Source organism: Palaemon carinicauda, chromosome 35, assembly GCF_036898095.1.
Source record: "Palaemon carinicauda isolate YSFRI2023 chromosome 35, ASM3689809v2, whole genome shotgun sequence".
Taxonomy (NCBI): Eukaryota; Metazoa; Arthropoda; class Malacostraca; order Decapoda; family Palaemonidae; genus Palaemon; species Palaemon carinicauda.
In genome coordinates, this window is record NC_090759.1 from 2,147,656 (window position 1) to 2,157,655 (window position 10,000).

General features: G+C 32.6%; 1 protein-coding gene across 1 annotated transcript in view; it reads right to left on the minus strand.

Moving 5' to 3' along the window:
• Window positions 1–10,000, minus strand: part of LOC137627383 (irregular chiasm C-roughest protein-like) — a 229,364-nt gene that overhangs the window by 107,625 nt on the left and 111,739 nt on the right. The window lies entirely within an intron of this gene.

The following is a 10,000-nucleotide window of genomic DNA, read 5'->3' on the forward strand; positions in this document are numbered from 1 at the left end:
AATTAACAATTAATCCTAAATATTTCAAGAACAGTAAAAACATCAAAATTGATATTATATATATATATATATATATATATATATATATATATATATATATATATATATGTATATATATATATACATACATATAAATATATAACCTATAAAAAGAGACTTGTTTCGACCTGTTAAATATAAAAATGGTGATGAATATTAATATATGAAGAATTTATAGCCTTCCAACTATTAGCCATGTGCTATTTGATCATACGCTTTATTATTAGGGAAATGGAGACACATGAATTAAAACTTATGTTTAATGTAAGTGACTATATGTTCGAGGTAAGACATGTACAGTTGTACGCAAAAAAAAAAAAATAAAAAAAAAATAAACTCCTACCTCTGAGGAAATGCACCTTGTCACACTATTACTTCACGGCGACTAGCTAAAGAGACATTGTAGGGAGATACGGCAGAGGAGTTTAGCGGGGCTTAATACAGGAACTCACCGAGCAGTAAAGGTGTGACTGGGTGCACGTCTTCAGAGCGACGTGTACCAGAAATTCGTATATCCAATTGAACATGTTCAAACTCTTCTTGGAGTTCAATCAATACCATTTCATGAGATCATCAAAGAAAATTTTGTATTATGAAATAATTACAGGAAAAAAAATGTCTTATTTCCTGTATGATGTGGCAGATTACCATTTTACAGGTATGCCTAAATATTCAAAAAGAAAAAAAAAGATAAATAAATGAAAATCGATGATTAAGAAAATCTATCCACACATTACAAAAAGATATGGAATCTTATTGTAAAATTCTCATTGTAATAATAGATTGTGTATTGTGGAAGATTCGTTCCTTTTTTCTTACTTAAAAATTGAAAAGAAGACTTTTTAATCAATAATGTTCATTACGTCTATCTTGACTGATTAAAAAAAAATGAGCTGGTTTTGCTTATAATGTATCACACTGTATAGACAAACAAATATGATCTCTGACATTTGGAATCGCAGTCCCAATTTACAATTGATGGAGCCCCGTTCATACGATTAAAAGTCACTCATAAATGGCAGAGGCAAGTGACAGTGACATATAGAGGCTGGCCATATTTGCATGTGACCAACGTCCAAGCCCTATCTCCATACAAGCTAGGACCGGGGAGTGCCAAGTAATGGCTGCTGAGTACTCAACAGGTAAACTTGTAGCCTCTCCTAAAATCCCCATCCCTAGCGCAAAAAGAAGGTGAGGGTGCAGACACTACAAAAAAGGTATTGGGCTTAAGCTGGTCCCAAACTCCAGTCCAGCAGATCGTCAAGAAGATAAGTTTCAGATATGCTACCACAATAACAAAATCTAATGGCTTAGATATATCCACGAAATCATTGAAAGTTTCATTCCAGTGTGAATAATCTAATTGTTGGGTTCTGTCTGTCAACGTTTGTGACTTCTCTTATATGTTAAAAAAATGGAGATTCTCTGGTCTATTCCATCTTCCTTCAAACTTTGCCATTGAAGTCTTTCTTTATATACTTTAGAGTGTACGTAAAATAAACAGAGGAATCACACCGCTTAATTAATGTTACGCAGGTCCTGGATTTAAAAGCATATACCTTAATTGAATTTTGCAAATATATATATATATATATATATATATATATATATATATATATATATATATATATATATATATGTATATATATATATATATATATATATATATATATATATATATATATATATATATATATATATATATATATATATATATTTAAGTCCTAGGTTTTGTCAATGTCGTCTACTGTATTGCAATATTCGTGGTCTTCATGCAAATATTCAAGACTTTACAGTTGCGTCCAGAGAGGATGATATTGTTTTTTGATCAGAAACTTTGGTTTCTAATATGAGGCACTCATCTGAGCTCCTTATAACTGGTTTAAAGAACCTAGAAATGTTGAAACACGATGCCATCCCTTGGGCCAGGGGAATGACGGTGTATATTAGGCCTGTATACCCTGCTATGAAAGTGCATGTTATGAGATTCAGTTAATAAAAGTCTGTGGCAGGCAGAACAAATTCTATTTGTGTTGGATCTACCAGAGTTCCGACATAGATGATTCAGTCTTCGATCGTCTTCTTACCATTATGGCTAAGATACAAAAAGATGATAGAAAGACCTCTTTTGTCTTTGTTGTTGATTTCAATGCTCACTATAGGGAGTGGTTAAAGTATGTATCTCCTACCGATCGTCATGGCTTAAGAGCTTAAGACTTTGCCTCTTAATCAGGCTGTGAGTAAATCATAAGTGAAGCTAATTACAGGTCTGGTAACTGCTTGGACCTCCAGTTGGGACATCTGATCACACCTTGATTTCATTGGTGGTGAAGAATGAGCAGCCTGTCCCTGAAGTATCATGTAAGATTTATATGAAGTCTCAAGTGGACTGGAATGCGATTTTGCATGATGTTTTGGGCTGGAATTGGTCACAATTGTGTAGTATTGTTAATCCTGATGTCCTTTTTGATGAAAATCTAGTCAACATATTTGATAGGTGTATCCCTTCTCGCGTGCTAAGGTGTAGAGTGAAGGACAAACCATGGTTTACTGATGATTGTAGACATGCTGATTTAGAGAGGCGGGAGGCCAATCATCTTTGCAAGGGTAACAACTCAGATTTGACCTTGAATAACTATACTCAGCTTAGAGCTTTTGTTCAGAGAATTTATGCTTCTAGTGAAAAGGAATACAATCTAACAATAAAATAAACCCTTTCTGGTACAACCCAGGAGCATAATTGGTGGACTACCCTTAAAACTGTACTCTTTGGTGTAGATGCAACAGTTCCTTCTTTACTTAAACCCAATGGCCCTGTCCTTACTGTCCAAAGGAAAAGGCAACCCTTTGGGATGATGTGTTTGACAGTAAGCAAAGTAATGAGAAACTATAACTCCCTTATTCCTGTTTTCCTGAGGCTAAACTAACTAGTTTAGCTTTTCGATCTTGTGAAATTGGAGTTTTCTTGATGGACCTTGATGCTTATGTAGGTGTAGACCTTAATGATATTTTCCCTTTGTTTTTTATAAATACTGAAGATTTCTCAGCTCTAAAGTTATCTTTTATTTTGCACAAGTTAGCATGAAGAGGAGCATTTAGTACTTGCTGGAGAATTGGCAATGTTACACCATTATGTAAACGTGTTGGTGGTAGCTCAATTCCAACAAATTACCACCCAATTTTCCTAACTTCCATATTATCAAAAGTTTTTGAACGTCTTTTGGCAAAACATGTTAATAAGTTTCCTGAAGGTAATCATCTGTTCCCTAGTTTACAATTTGATTTTCATAAAGCCCTTGGAGCATGTGATGCCCATCTTACAATCCCCAATGCTGTACAAAAATCCTTTGATTGTGTTCAGGAAGTTGGTATTATTGGCCCTGGTTTTAGTGCCGCCTTTAACCATGTTAATCATGAGGCCCTTTTTTTCATACTCAAACAATTGGGAGTGGGTGGGTCATTTCTTAGCATCTTTATTGATTTCTTAATTGATAGATGGCAAAGAGTTGTTTTGTGAGTATAGTGAGTATAGGAATGTGTTATCTGGTGTTCCTTAGGGTAGTGTTCTTGGCCCACTACTTTTCCTACTATATACACATGAAATGTGGTTTGGCCTAGAAAACAAGCTCATTGCATATGCAGATGATGCTACTCTCTTTACATCAATTCCATCTCCTGAATGTGGATCTGGGGATGCTGAATCTCTTAACAGAGATCTAGCTAAATTAGTGCATAGTGTAAATTATGGGGTATGAAGTTCATTCATAAAAAAACTCAAATAATGATTGTAAGTAGTTCAAGGACAGTGGCTCCTCAACATCCATATCTCAGCATTGATAATGCTTCTTTAACTCTGTATGATGCGTTTAAAATTTTAGGTATGATTCTCGGGAGCAAATTTACTTTTGAGAATTAAATTAGGTCTGTGTCTTCTTCATTTGCACAACAAATTGGCTTTTAGAGAAACCCTTTCAAGATTTTCTGTGATCAATATTTTCTGAAGAAGTGTTTTCATTCTACTTTGTTTCGAGTATTGTGCTTCTATCTGGTTTTCATGTGATCATTCTCATCTTAATATGTTTGACAAGAACTTATGGTCTATTATATTTCTTATTCCTAATCTAGAAATTAATCTCTCACACCATCGTTCAATTAGTTTATTATACATGTTGCTTACGGTATTTCATAATTCTGACCATTCTTCACATTCATATTATCACAGACAGTTCCATCCTTTATATAATACTATGGATGTAGTTAATACTACACAACATTCCAGAGGTTTTATTCCAGCAGTGACCAAATTGTAGAATGATCTTCCTAATTGGGTAGTTGAATCAGTAGAACTTCAAAAGTTCAAACATGTAGCAAATGTTTTCATATTAAACAGGCTGACTTAAGTCTTTTTATAGTTTATATATAAGATATATGTTTTAATGTTGCTAGTGATTAAAAATATATCATTTTAATTGTTCATTACTTGTTATATATTTGATCTATTACCATATATCCTTTACTAATTTGGCTATTTGTCCACGCACACATACATATATATATATATATATATATATATATATATATATATATATATATATATATATATATATATATATATATATATATATATTTATATATATATATATATATATATATATATATATATATATATTTATGTAAATATTAATATATATGTATATATATATATATATATATATATATATATATTTATTTATATATATACATATATATATATATATATATATATATATATATATATATATATATATATATATATATATATATAAATATATATACATATATATTTACATATATATATATATATATATATATATATATATATATATATATATATATATATATATATATGCATAAACATATGTATATATATATGTATATATATATGTCATCATCATCATCTCCTAATACACCTACTGACGCGAAGGGCCTCGGTTAGATTTCGCCAGAGTCTCTATTTTGAGCTTTCAAATTAATGCCTTTCTAGCATCATTTCTTACTTCACGCCTCATAGTCCTCAGACATTTAGTTGTGGGTCTTCCAGCTTTCCTCGTGCCTTGTGTAGCCAAATTAAAAGTTGGGGAGTGTAAAAAGCATGCCCAAACTATCGCCCTCTACATGTAACCATGATATCATCCACATATGGTACTCGAGTAATCTGTCTTATAATTTCATTTCTAATATTGCTCTGCCATTTAACTCTAATATTCTTATGGGGGCTTTGTTAACCCTGGATAGGTACGCTCCTCGGACACCCCTTTAAGGGTATACTCGGACGCGAACGACCCCGACGCCAAAAAAAATTCTTGAAAAATCAGTTTTTGCAGTAACCTCCTTTTTTCTTTTGCCAAAAAAAACTTCAATGAATGCTTAAAACAACTGTAAAGATAAATACTACTCATCTGCAGAAAAACTATTTATTATAAATATTTTAAAAAATTAAGTAGAAAAAAAAAGACCTGACATAAAAATTCATAAAAAAAAAGTTTATACATATATACACAAATCCTTTTAGGAATTGATTCTTGAATGTTTAGGACACATCTTGATGTATTTTGGATGAAGTCAGACCCATGGAGGTGAAGATCTGAAATGAGAAAAAAAGGGTAACTTTTTTTGGCCAAAAAAATTTGTCCAAATTTCATGAATTTTTTTGGGTACCCAAATGAAATAGGAAGTGGCTAATTTTTTTAGGGAATAAACATATGTTATCCTAAAATAGAAATATGTAAAAAAAATCTTCATTATTTTGTAAATTACATTTATATCAGGGGCCATATCTAAAGGTAATTTTTTGAGTACTTAGAAATTTCGTAAAAAAATACATATATTTAATATATAATATGATATTTATGCAGGTAAAAATATAAAAAAATATCACAAATTCTATAGGGAACAAGAATATATATAGATAGGGCAGCTTACGCTTCGGATATGTCCACAAAATGGCCGCCAACCACACTGACTCAGACTCCCTAATCTGCCACTTGAAATGTAGGAAGGGTATGTCAATTTCAAGGTGTTATTTACTAATCTAATTATTATTGGATATGCATAAAAATTGTATGGTGGGTTGCTGGATAATTGTCGATTATTTTACGACTATAAAATTAAAATTCTGACCCAAAAAAATTTTTTTGAAGGGAAATAAAATCGAAAAAAAAAAATGTAAAACAATATAATATTTTAGCTAAAAAAATTTGATGATATTCAATCAAAAAAAAAGTAAACAAAATTTTCCGACAAATAAACATCTAGAGGAATCATTACTCTGTGATAGTTCCTTAGTACGTAGTAATTTTGAAAGAATTGGGAAAAAACGAAAAAATGGCAATCACCGGAAAATCGAACACATACCTATATATACGCCATATCTGGCTAAAAAAAAGATAGGCATGGGTAGCCAGATCATCTAGAAACACTTTCCAACACTATAAAATTATAAGTTTTGCGACACTACTTGCCAATTCCTTACGGTAACATGACTAAGCAAAAAAATGCAAAACAAATAAAAAGGGGCACTCGTGGAAAAATGGCCATTCTAATATACGGCATTTCAGAAAAAAAAAATTCAGCCACGTGCTAGGCAAACCATCAAGGCACATTTTCCGACAAATAAACACATAAATGAATCATTACTCTGTGATAGTTCCTTAGTACGTAGTAATTTTGAAAGAAATGGGAAAAAAACAAAAAAATGGCAATCACAGGAAAATCGAACACATACTTATATATACGCCATATCTGGCTAAAAAAAAAATAGGCATGGGTAGCCAGATCATCTAGAAACACTTTCCAACACTATAAAAATATAAGTTTTGCGACACTACTTGCCAATTCCTTACGGTAACATGACTAAGCAAAAAAATGCAAAACAAATAAAAAGGGGCACTCGCGGAAAAATGCCCAACATTCTAATATACGGCATCTCAGATAAAAAAAAAAGACATGCACGTGTTAGCCCAACCATCAAGGCACACTTTCTAACACATAAACATGAAAAAAAAATCAATAATATACAGCAATTCCTTACTACGTAGTAAATTTTTACAAATATTGAAAAAAAAACAGAAATTGGCAACCGCAGTTAAATACCCAATATACCAATAACTACGTCGTATCTGACAAAAACAAAATCACGCATGGGTAGCCAGATCATCTAGACACACTTTCCAACACTAAAAAAGCAAAAGTTTTACGACACTATTTCGCAATATCTTACGGAAAAATGACTTGGCAAAAAAATGAAAAAAAATGAAAAAGGGGTACTCGCGGTAAAATGCCCGACATTCTAATATACGGCATCTCAGATAAAAAAAAAAAAAGACATGCACGTGTTAGCCCAACCATCAAGGCACACTTTCTAACACATAAACATGAAAAAAAAAAATGAATAATATACGGCAATTCCTTACTACGTAGTAATTTTTACAAATATTGAAAAAAAACAGAAATTGGTAACCGCAGTTAAATACCCAATATACCAATAACTACGTCGTATCTGACAAAAACAAAGTCATGCATGGGTAGCCAGATCATTTAGACACACTTTCCAACACTAAACAAGCAAAAGTTTTACGACACTATTTGGCAATATCTTACGGAAAAATGACTTGGCAAAAAAATGAAAAAAAATGAAAAAGGGGCAATCGCGGTAAAATGGTCCTCGTGGTGATGAACGACATTTTAACTAAAAAAAAAATCATGCACATGGTAGCCAAACAATCCACCAAGACTTTCCACAACTGATAACCTATACAAGTTGCACCATTCTACGACAATTTCATAATACGTAATAACTTTGATAATTATGCAAACTACCTTAGAAGGGTAAACTCGGTCGCGAACGACCCCGACTCGTCTCAGAAATCGGGGAAGGAGTACAGCTACAGCAATGCACATCTGGACACTACTAGAGCGTGTAGGGGAGACACCTCCTGCAGGTCGATCACCCACAAATTCAGTCACGGGGCTGAGTCACGTGAGAAAAACCTGTTTTTTTTTTTTGACGTTCGGGGTCGCGAACGACCCACCGTACCTATCCAGGGTTAATAAATCAACAAAATATATTTGGTATTGTTTCGTTGTCATACCACGACAAAAATTTATGTCAGTAAACTGATATATACTCTGCTTTTTATATGTAATTTCAGGCAACATGATTTCCAGATTTTATTTAACCTAGTAATTGTCTGATTTGTTTTTTTTTTCAATCCTTCATTAATTTCCAATCATAAAGACCCTGTATTAGAGGTTATAGTTCCTAAATATCTAAATGATTTTACATTTTCCTTTCTTCTTCCAGTGTTATAAATTTTCATCTTCCTTTGCATATTCTGTTCTTGTCATCTGTCTTTCTTCTACTTATCTTAATCCCAACCTCATGTGATATTCCAAGCATTCTGGTAAGCATGCATTGCAAATTATGTGGTGTTCTGCTAATAAAGACAGCGTCATCAGCATACTCTAAGTCAGCTAGTTTCTTATTACTTATCCAGCCTAATCCTTCACCATCCCTTGATAGAAGTCTACTAACATTTACTTTTCACTTGCTATGCTCATGAATAGACTTGATCAAATTTATATATTCAAGAAGAACAATATAACAGAGGACTACACATGATGGATTGGTGCAAAATATCAAAGGCTTTTTCATAGTACACAAATGCCACCATAAGTGGATTTTTGTATTCCACACATTATTGTACATGTCCTAAAAGGAAAATTTGGTCAGTACAACTTCTACCTTTTCTAAATACTACTTTACATCTCTCAGCTTTCATCAATCTTTGTTTAGTTTCTTTAGAGTACGCATGTTATATATTTTCAGGACAACTGGCTTAAGGTAATGCCTTTGTAATTACTGCAATCATTCAGATCTCCGATATTTTCCATTTTCACTAACACTTCCAGCTCCCATTCATCAGATGTTGCCTCATCGTGTCACATTCTACAAAATAATCTTGTAAGTATTCTGGGAGTCACGTCATTGCCGGCCAATATCATCACAGCAGTTATTCCATCGTATCCAGGGATTTTCAATCTCTTGAGTTTTTTAATGATAGCTTCAACTTCAAGCACACTGATTTCTTTTGTGAGTACATCAAGGTTTTCCTCAGCTTCAGGTATATCAATCAAATCATTCCTTTCATATCTCCTCTTCATGACCTCGCTAAAATGTTCTGTCCAACGTTGCCTTTCTTTATCTTCTGTTGTTATAACAGTCCCATATCTCTTTTTGATGGGCATATGCCTCTTCGGTTTAGCCCTAGTAGAGATTTCATTGATAATTCTATGAGCAATTCTTACACCATAGCCCCTTCCTAAATATATAACTTTCTCAGTCTCATCTGCTTTACTGTCTAAATACTCTCTCTAGTCATTCCTGGCTTTCATTTTGACTTTTTTATCAATTTTGAAATACTTGGCATGCTCTACCTTGTAACTCTCATTGCTTCCTAGAAACAAAAATTGAACAATCAATCTCTGTCTTTGTCTCCTTTTCATAGTAACCCAAGAATGATTTGATATCCGTGGCTTTATCTTTGTAATTGCATGTCTCAAATCTTCAGTACCAACTGACTATTATATGTTCTTAATATCCCACCATTCTTCGTTAATTGCCTGCTCTTCAACTCTTAAAGTCTCTAAGTCCACAAATCGATTTTTACATTCAATTGCAAATGTTTCTCGGTGCACATCTTCTAGAACCTTTCTTGTATGAAACCAAGGCATATCATTGAAAATAATCTTTGTATCTCTCTGCTTGATTATTATTATAAAGATGTTTGAGACCATTCAAATATATAGAAAATATCTCCAGAATAAAAACATGAATGTACGCAATTCTCATTCCCTTTACTGTGAAAACACTTATTCAATGATGTATTATTTATTAGCCTGAAGGAATTTTTTTTCCTGTGTA